This window comes from Eurosta solidaginis, unplaced genomic scaffold (genome assembly GCF_040869045.1).
Source record: "Eurosta solidaginis isolate ZX-2024a unplaced genomic scaffold, ASM4086904v1 ctg00001091.1, whole genome shotgun sequence".
In the NCBI taxonomy this organism is placed as follows: Eukaryota; Metazoa; Arthropoda; class Insecta; order Diptera; family Tephritidae; genus Eurosta; species Eurosta solidaginis.
This window is the reverse complement of record NW_027136929.1, coordinates 569,835-585,215: the sequence shown is the minus strand read 5'-3', so window position 1 is coordinate 585,215 and position 15,381 is coordinate 569,835.

Below are 15,381 nucleotides of genomic sequence, written 5' to 3'. Positions count from 1 at the left end.
AACGTTGTTTCTCGTTGTATATCCTTTAATTCTAGAGTTAAATTGATAAATAACGTGTACGAATTTGTTTAACGCATTTGTTTTGGTTACTCGACGTCTCCGTTCTCGTGTAGCCTACATATTGCGTTTTTTTTTTAATTTGCTTACCGGGCTAAAGGTTAGCATGTTTAAAATACGTAAGTCGTTTTGTTCAACAAATTTGAGTAGATAACTCATCAGTTGTTTGCATCAGAGCGACAATTTTTGAGATAGTTATTAAAACTGTTTAAAGGTTGTCAAACGTTGTTTCTCGTTGTATATCCTTTAATTCTAGAGTTAAATTGATAAATAACGTGTACGAATTTGTTTAACGCATTTGTTTTGGTTACTCGACGTCTCCGTTCTCGTGTAGCCTACATATTGCGTTTTTTTTTTAATTTGCTTACCGGGCTAAAGGTTAGCATGTTTAAAATACGTAAGTCGTTTTGTTCAACAAATTTGAGTAGATAACTCATCAGTTGTTTGCATCAGAGCGATAATTTTTGAGATAGTTATTAAAACTGTTTAAAGGTTGTCAAACGTTGTTTCTCGTTGTATATCCTTTAATTCTAGAGTTAAATTGATAAATAACGTGTACGAATTTGTTTAACGCATTTGTTTTGGTTACTCGACGTCTCCGTTCTCGTGTAGCCTACATATTGCGTTTTTTTTTTATTTGCTTACCGGGCTAAAGGTTAGCATGTTTAAAATACGTAAGTCGTTTTGTTCAACAAATTTGAGTAGATAACTCAGCAGTTGTTTGCATCAGAGCGACAATTTTTGAGATAGTTATTAAAACTGTTTAAAGGTTGTCAAACGTTGTTTCTCGTTGTATATCCTTTAATTCTAGAGTTAAATTGATAAATAACGTGTACGAATTTGTTTAACGCATTTGTTTTGGTTACTCGACGTCTTCGTTCTCTTGTAGCCTACATATTGCGTTTTTTTTTAATTTGCTTGCCGGGCTAAAGGTTAGCATGTTTAAAATACGTAAGTCGTTTTGTTCATCAAATTTAAGTAGATAACTCATCAGTTGTTTGCATCAGAGCGACAATTTTTGAGATAGTTATTAAAACTGTTTAAAGGTTGTCAAACGTTGTTTCTCGTTGTATATCCTTTAATTCTAGAGTTAAATTGATAAATAACGTGTACGAATTTGTTTAACGCATTTGTTTTGGTTACTTGACGTCTCCGTTCTCGTGTAGCCTACATATTGCGTTTTTTTTTTAATTTGCTTACCGGGCTAAAGGTTAGCATGTTTAAAATACGTAAGTCGTTTTGTTCAACAAATTTAAGTAGATAACTCATCAGTTGTTTGCATCAGAGCGATAATTTTTGAGATAGTTATTAAAACTGTTTAAAGGTTGTCAAACGTTGTTTCTCGTTGTATATCCTTTAATTCTAGAGTTAAATTGATAAATAACGTGTACGAATTTGTTTAACGCATTTGTTTTGGTTACTCGACGTCTCCGTTCTCGTGTAGCCTACATATTGCGTTTTTTTTTTTTAATTTGCTTACCGGGCTAAAGGTTAGCATGTTTAAAATACGTAAGTCGTTTTGTTCAACAAATTTAAGTAGATAACTTATCAGTTGTTTGCATCAGAGCGATAATTTTTGAGATAGTTATTAAAACTGTTTAAAGGTTCTCAAACGTTGTTTCTCGTTGTATATCCTTTAATTCTAGAGTTAAATTGATAAATAACGTGTACGAATTTGTTTAACGCATTTGTTTTGGTTACTCGACGTCTCCGTTCTCGTGTAGGTTACATATTGCGTTTTTTTTTTAATTTGCTTACCGGGCTAAAGGTTAGCATGTTTAAAATACGTAAGTCGTCGTGTTCATCAAATTTAAGTAGATAACTCATCAGTTGTTTGCATCAGAGCGATAATTTTTGAGATAGTTATTAAAACTGTTTAAAGGTTGTCAAACGTTGTTTCTCGTTGTATATCCTTTAATTCTAGAGTTAAATTGATAAATAACGTGTACGAATTTGTTTAACGCATTTGTTTTGGTTACTCGACGTCTCCGTTCTCGTGTAGCCTACATATTGCGTTTTTTTTTAATTTGCTTACCGGGCTAAAGGTTAGCATGTTTAAAATACGTAAGTCGTTTTGTTCAACAAATTTGAGTAGATAACTCAGCAGTTGTTTGCATCAGAGCGACAATTTTTGAGATAGTTATTAAAACTGTTTAAAGGTTGTCAAACGTTGTTTCTCGTTGTATATCCTTTAATTCTAGAGTTAAATTGATAAATAACGTGTACGAATTTGTTTAACGCATTTGTTTTGGTTACTCGACGTCTTCGTTCTCGTGTAGCCTACATATTGCGTTTTTTTTTAATTTGCTTGCCGGGCTAAAGGTTAGCATGTTTAAAATACGTAAGTCGTTTTGTTCATCAAATTTAAGTAGATAACTCATCAGTTGTTTGCATCAGAGCGACAATTTTTGAGATAGTTATTAAAACTGTTTAAAGGTTGTCAAACGTTGTTTCTCGTTGTATATCCTTTAATTCTAGAGTTAAATTGATAAATAACGTGCACGAATTTGTTTAACGCATTTGTTTTGGTTACTTGACGTCTCCGTTCTCGTGTAGCCTACATATTGCGTTTTTTTTTTAATTTGCTTACCGGGCTAAAGGTTAGCATGTTTAAAATACGTAAGTCGTTTTGTTCAACAAATTTAAGTAGATAACTCATCAGTTGTTTGCATCAGAGCGACAATTTTTGAGATAGTTATTAAAACTGTTTAAAGGTTGTCAAACGTTGTTTCTCGTTGTATATCCTTTAAATCTAGAGTTAAATTGATAAATAACGTGTACGAATTTGTTTAACGCATTTGTTTTGGTTACTCGACGTCTCCGTTCTCATGTAGCCTACATATTGTGTTTTTTTTTTAATTTGCTTACCGGGCTAAAGGTTAGCATGTTTAAAATACGTAAGTCGCTTTGTTCAACAAATTTAAGTAGATAACTCATCAGTTGTTTGCATCAGAGCGACAATTTTTGAGATAGTTATTAAAACTGTTTAAAGGTTGTCAAACGTTGTTTCTCGTTGTATATCCTTTAATTCTAGAGTTAAATTGATAAATAACGTGTACGAATTTGTTTAACGCATTTGTTTTGGTTACTCGACATCTCCGTTCTCGTGTAGCCTACATATTGCGTTTTTTTTTTAATTTGCTTACCGGGCTAAAGGTTAGCATGTTTAAAATACATAAGTCGTTTTGTTCATCAAATTTAAGTAGATAACTCATCAGTTGTTTGCATCAGAGCGACAATTTTTGAGATAGTTATTAAAACTGTTTAAAGGTTGTCAAACGTTGTTTCTCGTTGCATATCCTTTAATTCTAGAGTTAAATTGATAAATAACATGTACGAATTTGTTTAACGCATTTGTTTTGGTTACTCGACGTCTCCGTTCACGTGTAGCCTACATATTGCGTTTTTTTTTTAATTTGCTTACCGGGCTAAAGGTTAAATAAAAAAAAATAAATGTAAGGCGCGATAACCTCCGAAGAGATCTAAGGCCGAGCTTCTCTTCCAATTTGCGTCGTGCTCCTCTTGATTTTTCCCTACAAATTGGCCGGACGGGACCTACATGTTTTATGCCGACTCCGAACGGCATCTGCAAGGCAGATGAGTTTTCACTGAGAGCTTTTCATGGCAGAAATACAATCGGAGCGCTTGCCAGACAAATTTAAGTAGATAACTCATCAGTTGTTTGCATCAGAGCGACAATTTTTGAGATAGTTATTAAAACTGTTTAAAGGTTGTCAAACGTTGTTTCTCGTTGTATATCCTTTAATTCTAGAGTTAAATTGATAAATAACGTGTACGAATTTGTTTAACGCATTTGTTTTGGTTACTCGACGTCTCCGTTGTCGTGTAGCCTACATATTGCGTTTTTTTTTTTAATTTGTTTACAGGGCTAAAGGTTAGCATGTTTAAAATACGTAAGTCGTTTTGTTCAACAAATTTAAGTAGATAACTCATCAGTTGTTTGCATCAGAGCGATAATTTTTGAGATAGTTATTAAAACTGTTTAAAGGTTGTCAAACGTTGTTTCTCGTTGTATATCCTTTAATTCTAGAGTTAAATTGATAAATAACGTGTACGAATTTGTTTAACGCATTTGTTTTGGTTACTCGACGTCTCCGTTCTCGTGTAGCCTACATATAGCGTTTTTTTTTTAATTTGCTTACCGGGCTAAAGGTTAGCATATTTAAAATACGTAAGTCGTCGTGTTCATCAAATTTAAGTAGATAACTCATCAGTTGTTTGCATCAGAGCGATAATTTTTGAGATAGTTATTAAAACTGTTTAAAGTTTGTCAAACGTTGTTTCTCGTTGTATATCCTTTAATTCTAGAATTAAATTGATAAATAACGTGTACGAATTTGTTTAACGCATTCGTTTTGGTTACTCGACGTCTCCGTTCTCGTGTAGCCTACATATTGCGTTTTTTTTTTTAATTTGCTTACCGGGCTAAAGGTTAGCATGTTTAAAATACGTAAGTCGTTTTGTTCATCAAATTTAAGTAGATAACTCATCAGTTGTTTGCATCAGTGCGACAATTTTTGAGATAGTTATTAAAACTGTTTAAAGGTTGTCAAACGTTGTTTCTCGTTGTATATCCTTTAATTCTAGAGTTAAATTGATAAATAACGTGTACGAATTTGTTTAACGCATTTGTTTTGGTTACTCGACGTCTCCGTTCTCGTGTAGCCTACATATTGCGTTTTTTTTTTAATTTTCTTACCGGGCTAAAGGTTAGCATGTTTAAAATACGTAAGTCGTTTTGTTCAACAAATTTGAGTAGATAACTCAGCAGTTGTTTGCATCAGAGCGACAATTTTTGAGATAGTTATTAAAACTGTTTAAAGGTTGTCAAACGTTGTTTCTCGTTGTATATCCTTTAACTCTAGAGTTAAATTGATAAATAACGTGTACGAATTTGTTTAACGCATTTGTTTTGGTTACTCGACGTCTCCGTTCTCGTGTAGCCTACATATTGCGTTTTTTTTTTAATTTGCTTACCGGGCTAAAGGTTAGCATGTTTAAAATACGTAAGTCGTTTTGTTCAACAAATTTGAGTAGATAACTCATCAGTTGTTTGCATCAGAGCGACAATTTTTGAGATAGTTATTAAAACTGTTTAAAGGTTGTCAAACGTTGTTTCTCGTTGTATATCCTTTAATTCTAGAGTTAAATTGATAAATAACGTGTACGAATTTGTTTAACGCATTTGTTTTGGTTACTCGACGTCTCCGTTCTCGTGTAGCCTACATATTGCGTTTTTTTTTAATTTGCTTACCGGGCTAAAGGTTAGCATGCTTAAAATACGTAAGTCGTTTTGTTCAACAAATTTAAGTAGATAACTCATCAGTTGTTTGCATCAGAGCGATAATTTTTGAGATAGTTATTAAAACTGTTTAAAGGTTGTCAAACGTTGTTTCTCGTTGTATATCCTTTAATTCTAGAGTTATATTGATAAATAACGTGTACGAATTTGTTTAACGCATTTGTTTTGGTTACTCGACGTTTCCGTTCTCGTGTAGCCTACATATTGCGTTTTTTTTTAATTTGCTTACCGGGCTAAATACGTAAGTCGTTTTGTTCAACAAATTTGAGTAGATAACTCATCAGTTGTTTGAATCAGAGCGATAATTTTTGAGATAGTTAATAAAACTGTTTAAAGGTTGTCAAACGTTGTTTCTCGTTGTATATCCTTTAATTCTAGAGTTAAATTGATAAATAACGTGTACGAATTTGTTTAACGCATTTGTTTTGGTTACTCGACGTCTCCGTTCTCGTGTAGCCTACATATTGCGTTTTTTTTTTAATTTGCTTACCGGGCTAAAGGTTAGCATATTTAAAATACGTAAGTCGTTTTGTTCAACAAATTTAAGTAGATAGCTCATCAGTTGTTTGCATCAGAGCGACAATTTTTGAGATAGTTATTAAAACTGTTTAAAGGTTGTCAAACGTTGTTTCTCGTTGTATATCCTTTAATTCTAGAGTTAAATTGATAAATAACGTGTACGAATTTGTTTAACGCATTTGTTTTGGTTACTCGACGTCTCCGTTCTCGTGTAGCCTACATATTGCGTTTTTTTTTTAATTTGCTTACCGGGCTAAAGGTTAGCATGTTTAAAATACGTAAGTCGTTTTGTTCAACAAATTTGAGTAGATAACTCAGCAGTTGTTTGCATCAGAGCGACAATTTTTGAGATAGTTATTAAAACTGTTTAAAGGTTGTCAAACGTTGTTTCTCGTTGTATATCCTTTAATTCTAGAGTTAAATTGATAAATAACGTGTACGAATTTGTTTAACGCATTTGTTTTGGTTACTCGACGTCTCCGTTGTCGTGTAGCCTACATATTGCGTTTTTTTTTTTAATTTGTTTACAGGGCTAAAGGTTAGCATGTTTAAAATACGTAAGTCGTTTTGTTCAACAAATTTAAGTAGATAACTCATCAGTTGTTTGCATCAGAGCGATAATTTTTGAGATAGTTATTAAAACTGTTTAAAGGTTGTCAAACGTTGTTTCTCGTTGTATATCCTTTAATTCTAGAGTTAAATTGATAAATAACGTGTACGAATTTGTTTAACGCATTTGTTTTGGTTACTCGACGTCTCCGTTCTCGTGTAGCCTACATATAGCGTTTTTTTTTTAATTTGCTTACCGGGCTAAAGGTTAGCATGTTTAAAATACGTAAGTCGTCGTGTTCATCAAATTTAAGTAGATAACTCATCAGTTGTTTGCATCAGAGCGATAATTTTTGAGATAGTTATTAAAACTGTTTAAAGGTTGTCAAACGTTGTTTCTCGTTGTATATCCTTTAATTCTAGAGTTAAATTGATAAATAACGTGTACGAATTTGTTTAACGCATTTGTTTTGGTTACTCGACGTCTCCGTTCTCGTGTAGCCTACATATTGCGTTTTTTTTTTTAATTTGCTTACCGGGCTAAAGGTTAGCATGTTTAAAATACGTAAGTCGTTTTGTTCAACAAATTTAAGTAGATAGCTCATCAGTTGTTTGCATCAGAGCGACAATTTTTGAGATAGTTATTAAAACTGTTTAAAGGTTGTCAAACGTTGTTTCTCGTTGTATATCCTTTAATTCTAGAGTTAAATTGATAAATAACGTGTACGAATTTGTTTAACGCATTTGTTTTGGTTACTCGACGTCTCCGTTCTCGTGTAGCCTACATATAGCGTTTTTTTTTTAATTTGCTTACCGGGCTAAAGGTTAGCATGTTTAAAATACGTAAGTCGTTTTGTTCAACAAATTTGAGTAGATAACTCAGCAGTTGTTTGCATCAGAGCGACAATTTTTGAGATAGTTATTAAAACTGTTTAAAGGTTGTCAAACGTTGTTTCTCGTTGTATATCCTTTAATTCTAGAGTTAAATTGATAAATAACGTGTACGAATTTGTTTAACGCATTTGTTTTGGTTACTCGACGTCTCCGTTCTCGTGTAGCCTACAGATTGCGTTTTTTTTTTTAATTTGCTTACCGGGCTAAAGGTTAGCATGTTTAAAATACGTAAGTCGTTTTGTTCAACAAATTTAAGTAGATAACTCATCAGTTGTTTGCATCAGAGCGACAATTTTTGAGATAGTTATTAAAACTGTTTAAAGGTTGTCAAACGTTGTTTCTCGTTGTATATCCTTTAATTCTAGAGTTAAATTGATAAATAACGTGTACGAATTTGTTTAACGCATTTGTTTTGGTTACTCGACGTCTCCGTTCTCGTGTAGCCTACATATTGCGTTTTTTTTTTTAATTTGCTTACCGGGCTAAAGGTTAGCATGTTTAAAATACGTAAGTCGTTTTGTTCAACAAATTTAAGTAGATAACTCATCAGTTGTTTGCATCAGAGCGACAATTTTTGAGATAGTTATTAAAACTGTTTAAAGGTTGTCAAACGTTGTTTCTCGTTGTATATCCTTTAATTCTAGAGTTAAATTGATAAATAACGTGTACGAATTTGTTTAGCGCATTTGTTTTGGTTACTCGACGTCTCCGTTCTCGTGTAGCCTACATATTGCGTTTTTTTTAAATTTTCTTACCGGGCTAAAGGTTAGCATGTTTAAAATACGTAAGTCGTTTTGTTCAACAAATTTGAGTAGATAACTCATCAATTGTTTGCATCAGAGCGACAATTTTTGAGATAGTTATTAAAACTGTTTAAAGGTTGTCAAACGTTGTTTCTCGTTGTATATCCTTTAATTCTAGAGTTAAATTGATAAATAACGTGTACGAATTTGTTTAACGCATTTGTTTTGGTTACTCGACGTCTCCGTTCTCGTGTAGCCTACATATTGCGTTTTTTTTTTTATTTGCTTACCGTGCTAAAGGTTAGCATGCTTAAAATACGTAAGTCGTTTTGTTCAACAAATTTAAGTAGATAACTCATCAGTTGTTTGCATCAGAGCGATAATTTTTGAGATAGTTATTAAAACTGTTTAAAGGTTGTCAAACGTTGTTTCTCGTTGTATATCCTTTAATTCTAGAGTTATATTGATAAATAACGTGTACGAATTTGTTTAACGCATTTGTTTTGGTTACTCGACGTTTCCGTTCTCGTGTAGCCTACATATTGCGTTTTTTTTTTTAATTTGCTTACCGGGCTAAAGGTTAGCATGTTTAAAATACGTAAGTCGTTTTGTTCAACAAATTTGAGTAGATAACTCATCAGTTGTTTGCATCAGAGCGATAATTTTTGAGATAGTTAATAAAACTGTTTAAAGGTTGTCAAACGTTGTTTCTCGTTGTATATCCTTTAATTCTAGAGTTAAATTGATAAATAACGTGTACGAATTTGTTTAACGCATTTGTTTTGGTTACTTGACGTCTCCGTTCTCGTGTAGCCTACATATTGCGTTTTTTTTTTTAATTTGCTTACCGGGCTAAAGGTTAGCATATTTAAAATACGTAAGTCGTTTTGTTCAACAAATTTAAGTAGATAGCTCATCAGTTGTTTGCATCAGAGCGACAATTTTTGAGATAGTTATTAAAACTGTTTAAAGGTTGTCAAACGTTGTTTCTCGTTGTATATCCTTTAATTCTAGAGTTAAATTGATAAATAACGTGTACGAATTTGTTTAACGCATTTGTTTTGGTTACTCGACGTCTCCGTTCTCGTGTAGCCTACATATTGCGTTTTTTTTTTAATTTGCTTACCGGGCTAAAGGTTAGCATGTTTAAAATACGTAAGTCGTTTTGTTCAACAAATTTGAGTAGATAACTCAGCAGTTGTTTGCATCAGAGCGACAATTTTTGAGATAGTTATTAAAACTGTTTAAAGGTTGTCAAACGTTGTTTCTCGTTGTATATCCTTTAATTCTAGAGTTAAATTGATAAATAACGTGTACGAATTTGTTTAACGCATTTGTTTTGGTTACTCGACGTCTCCGTTCTAGTGTAGCCTACATATTGCGTTTTTTTTTTAATTTGCTTACCGGACTAAAGGTTAGCATGTTTAAAATACGTAAGTCGTTTTGTTCATCAAATTTAAGTAGATAACTCATCAGTTGTTTGCATCAGAGCGACAATTTTTGAGATAGTTATTAAAACTGTTTAAAGGTTGTCAAACGTTGTTTCTCGTTGTATATCCTTTAATTCTAGAGTTAAATTGATAAATAACGTGTACGAATTTGTTTAACGCATTTGTTTTGGTTACTCGACGTCTCCGTTCTCGTGTAGCCTACATATTGCGTGTTTTTTTAATTTGCTTACCGGGCTAAAGGTTAGCATGCTTAAAATACGTAAGTCGTTTTGTTCATCAAATTTAAGTAGATAACTCATCAGTTGTTTGCATCAGAGCGATAATTTTTGAGATAGTTATTAAAACTGTTTAAAGGTTGTCAAAAGTTGTTTCTCGTTGTATATCCTTTAATTCTAGAGTTAAATTGATAAATAACGTGTACGAATTTGTTTAACGCATTTGTTTTGGTTACTCGACGTCTCCGTTCTCGTGTAGCCTACATATTGCGTTTTTTTTTTTTAATTTGCTTACCGGGCTAAAGGTTAGCATGTTTAAAATACGTAAGTCGTTTTGTTCATCAAATTTAAGAAGATAACTCATCAGTTGTTTGCATCAGAGCGACAATTTTTGAGATAGTTATTAAAACTGTTTAAAGGTTGTCAAACGTTGTTTCTCGTTGTATATCCTTTAATTCTAGAGTTAAATTGATAAATAACGTGTACGAATTTGTTTAACGCATTTGTTTTGGTTACTCGACGTCTCCGTTCTCGTGTAACCTACATATTGCGTTTTTTTTTAAATTTGCTTACCGGGCTAAAGGTTAGCATGTTTAAAATACGTAAGTCGTTTTGTTCATCAAATTTAAGTAGATAACTCATCAGTTGTTTGCATCAGAGCGACAATTTTTGAGATAGTTATTAAAACTGTTTAAAGGTTGTCAAACGTTGTTTGTCGTTGTATATCCTTTAATTCTAGAGTTAAATTGATAAATAACGTGTTCGAATTTGTTTAACGCATTTGTTTTGGTTACTCGACGTCTCCGTTCTCGTGTAGCCTACATATTGCGTTTTTTTTTTAATTTGCTTACCGGGCTAAAGGTTAGCATGTTTAAAATACGTAAGTCGTTTTGTTCATCAAATTTAAGTAGATAACTCATCAGTTTGCATCAGAGCGACAATTTTTGAGATAGTTATTAAAACTGTTTAAAGGTTGTCAAACGTTGTTTCTCGTTGTATATCCTTTAATTCTAGAGTTAAATTGATAAATAACGTGTACGAATTTGTTTAACGCATTTGTTTTGGTTACTCGACGTCTCCGTTCTCGTGTAGCCTACATATTGCGTTTTTTTTTTTAATTTGCTTACCGGGCTAAAGGTTAGCATGTTTAAAATACGTAAGTCGTTTTGTTCATCAAATTTAAGTAGATAACTCATCAGTTGTTTGCATCAGAGCGATAATTTTTGAGATAGTTATTAAAACTGTTTAAAGGTTGTCAAACGTTGTTTCTCGTTGTATATCCTTTAATTCTAGAGTTAAATTGATAAATAACGTGTACGAATTTGTTTAACGCATTTGTTTTGGTTACTCGACGTCTCCGTTCTCGTGTAGCCTACATATTGCGTTTTTTTTTTAATTTGCTTACCGGGCTAAAGGTTAGCATGTTTAAAATACGTAAGTCGTTTTGTTCAACAAATTTAAGTAGATAACTCATCAGTTGTTTGCATCAGAGCGATAATTTTTGAGATAGTTATTAAAACTGTTTAAAGGTTGTCAAACGTTGTTTCTCGTTGTATATCCTTTAATTCTAGAGTTAAATTGATAAATAACCTGTAGGAATTTGTTTATCGCATTTGTTTTGGTTACTCGACGTCTCCGTTCTCGTGTAGCCTACATATTGCGTTTTTTTTTTTTTAATTTGCTTACCGGGCTAAAGGTTAGCATGCTTAAAATACGTAAGTCGTTTTGTTCAACAAATTTAAGTAGATAACTCATCAGTTGTTTGCATCAGAGCGATAATTTTTGAGATAGTTATTAAAACTGTTTAAAGGTTGTCAAACGTTGTTTCTCGTTGTATATCCTTTAATTCTAGAGTTAAATTGATAAATAACGTGTACGAATTTGTTTAACGCATTTGTTTTGGTTACTCGACGTCTCTGTTCTCGTGTAGCCTACATATTGCGTTTTTTTTTTTAATTTGCTTACCGGGCTAAAGGTTAGCATGTTTAAAATACGTAAGTCGTTTTGTTCAACAAATTTAAGTAGATAACTCATCAGTTGTTTGCATCAGAGCGACAATTTTTGAGATAGTTATTAAAACTGTTTAAAGGTTGTCAAACGTTGTTTCTCGTTGTATATCCTTTAATTCTAGAGTTAAATTGATAAATAACGTGTACGAATTTGTTTAACGCATTTGTTTTGGTTACTCGACGTCTCCGTTCTCGTGTAGCCTACATATTGCGTTTTTTTTTAATTTGCTTACCGGGCTAAAGGTTAGCATGTTTAAAATACGTAAGTCGTTTTGTTCAACAAATTTGAGTAGATAACTCAGCAGTTGTTTGCATCAGAGCGACAATTTTTGAGATAGTTATTAAAACTGTTTATAGGTTGTCAAACGTTGTTTCTCGTTGTATATCCTTTAATTCTAGAGTTAAATTGATAAATAACGTGTACGAATTTGTTTAACGTATTTGTTTTGGTTACTCGACGTCTCCGTTCTCGTGTAGCCTACATATTGCGTTTTTTTTTAATTTGCTTACCGGGCTAAAGGTTAGCATGTTTAAAATACGTAAGTCGTTTTGTTCAACAAATTTGAGTAGATAACTCATCAGTTGTTTGCATCAGAGCGACAATTTTTGAGATAGTTATTAAAACTGTTTAAAGGTTGTCAAACGTTGTTTCTCGTTGTATATCCTTTAATTCTAGAGTTAAATTGATAAATAACGTGTACGAATTTGTTTAACGCATTTGTTTTGGTTACTCGACGTCCCCGTTCTCGTGTAGCCTACATATTGCGTTTTTTTTTTAATTTGCTTACCGGGCTAAAGGTTAGCATGCTTAAAATACGTAAGTCGTTTTGTTCAACAAATTTGAGTAGATAACTCATCAGTTGTTTGCATCAGAGCGACAATTTTTGAGATAGTTATTAAAACTGTTTAAAGGTTGTCAAACGTTGTTTCTCTTTGTATATCCTTTAATTCTAGAGTTAAATTGATAAATAACGTGTACGAATTTGTTTAACGCATTTGTTTTGGTTACTCGACGTCTCCGTTCTCGTGTAGCCTACATATTGCGTTTTTTTTTTTTTAATTTGCTTACCGGGCTAAAGGTTAGCATGTTTAAAATACGTAAGTCGTTTTGTTCAACAAATTTGAGTAGATAACTCAGCAGTTGTTTGCATCAGAGCGACAATTTTTGAGATAGTTATTAAAACTGTTTAAAGGTTGTCAAACGTTGTTTCTCGTTGTATATCCTTTAATTCTAGAGTTAAATTGATAAATAACGTGTGCGAATTTGTTTAACGCATTTGTTTTGGTTACTCGACGTCTCCGTTCTCGTGTAGCCTACATATTGCGTTTTTTTTTTTAATTTGCTTACCGGGCTAAAGGTTAGCATGTTTAAAATACGTAAGTCGTTTTGTTCAACAAATTTGAGTAGATAACTCAGCAGTTGTTTGCATCAGAGCGACAATTTTTGAGATAGTTATTAAAACTGTTTAAAGGTTGTCAAACGTTGTTTCTCGTTGTATATCCTTTAATTCTAGAGTTAAATTGATAAATAACGTGTACGAATTTGTTTAACGCATTTGTTTTGGTTACTCGACGTCTCCGTTCTCGTGTAGCCTACATATTGCGTTTTTTTTTTAATTTGCTTACCGGGCTAAAGGTTAGCATGCTTAAAATACGTAAGTCATTTTGTTCAACAAATTTAAGTAGATAACTCATCAGTTGTTTGCATCAGAGCGATAATTTTTGAGATAGTTATTAAAACTGTTTAAAGGTTGTCAAACGTTGTTTCTCGTTGTATATCCTTTAATTCTAGAGTTATATTGATAAATAACGTGTACGAATTTGTTTAACGCATTTGTTTTGGTTACTCGACGTTTCCGTTCTCGTGTAGCCTACATATTGCGTTTTTTTTTTTAATTTGCTTACCGGGCTAAAGGTTAGCATGTTTAAAATACGTAAGTCGTTTTGTTCAACAAATTTGAGTAGATAACTCATCAGTTGTTTGCATCAGAGCGATAATTTTTGAGATAGTTAATAAAACTGTTTAAAGGTTGTCAAACGTTGTTTCTCGTTGTATATCCTTTAATTCTAGAGTTAAATTGATAAATAACGTGTACGAATTTGTTTAACGCATTTGTTTTGGTTACTCGACGTCTCCGTTCTCGTGTAGCCTACATATTGCGTTTTTTTTTTTTAATTTGCTTACCGGGCTAAAGGTTAGCATATTTAAAATACGTAAGTCGTTTTGTTCAACAAATTTAAGTAGATAGCTCATCAGTTGTTTGCATCAGAGCGACAATTTTTGAGATAGTTATTAAAACTGTTTAAAGGTTGTCAAACGTTGTTTCTCGTTGTATATCCTTTAATTCTAGAGTTAAATTGATAAATAACGTGTACGAATTTGTTTAAGGCATTTGTTTTGGTTACTCGACGTCTCCGTTCTCGTGTAGCCTACATATTGCGTTTTTTTTTTAATTTGCTTACCGGGCTAAAGGTTAGCATGTTTAAAATACGTAAGTCGTTTTGTTCAACAAATTTGAGTAGATAACTCAGCAGTTGTTTGCATCAGAGCGACAATTTTTGAGATAGTTATTAAAACTGTTTAAAGGTTGTCAAACGTTGTTTCTCGTTGTATATCCTTTAATTCTAGAGTTAAATTGATAAATAACGTGTACGAATTTGTTTAACGCATTTGTTTTGGTTACTCGACGTCTCCGTTGTAGTGTAGCCTACATATTGCGTTTTTTTTTAATTTGCTTACCGGACTAAAGGTTAGCATGTTTAAAATACGTAAGTCGTTTTGTTCATCAAATTTAAGTAGATAACTCATCAGTTGTTTGCATCAGAGCGACAATTTTTGAGATAGTTATTAAAACTGTTTAAAGGTTGTCAAACGTTGTTTCTCGTTGTATATCCTTTAATTCTAGAGTTAAATTGATAAATAACGTGTACGAATTTGTTTAACGCATTTGTTTTGGTTACTCGACGTCTCCGTTCTCGTGTAGCCTACATATTGCGTGTTTTTTTAATTTGCTTACCGGGCTAAAGGTTAGCATGCTTAAAATACGTAAGTCGTTTTGTTCATCAAATTTAAGTAGATAACTCATCAGTTGTTTGCATCAGAGCGATAATTTTTGAGATAGTTATTAAAACTGTTTAAAGGTTGTCAAAAGTTGTTTCTCGTTGTATATCCTTTAATTCTAGAATTAAATTGATAAATAACGTGTACGAATTTGTTTAACGCATTTGTTTTGGTTACTCGACGTCTCCGTTCTCGTGTAGCCTACATATTGCGTTTTTTTTTTTTTAATTTGCTTACCGGGCTAAAGGTTAGCATGTTTAAAATACGTAAGTCGTTTTGTTCATCAAATTTAAGAAGATAACTCATCAGTTGTTTGCATCAGAGCGACAATTTTTGAGATAGTTATTAAAACTGTTTAAAGGTTGTCAAACGTTGTTTCTCGTTGTATATCCTTTAATTCTAGAGTTAAATTGATAAATAACGTGTACGAATTTGTTTAACGCATTTGTTTTGGTTACTCGACGTCTCCGTTCTCGTGTAACCTACATATTGCGTTTTTTTTTAAATTTGCTTACCGGGCTAAAGGTTAGCATGTTTAAAATACGTAAGTCGTTTTGTTC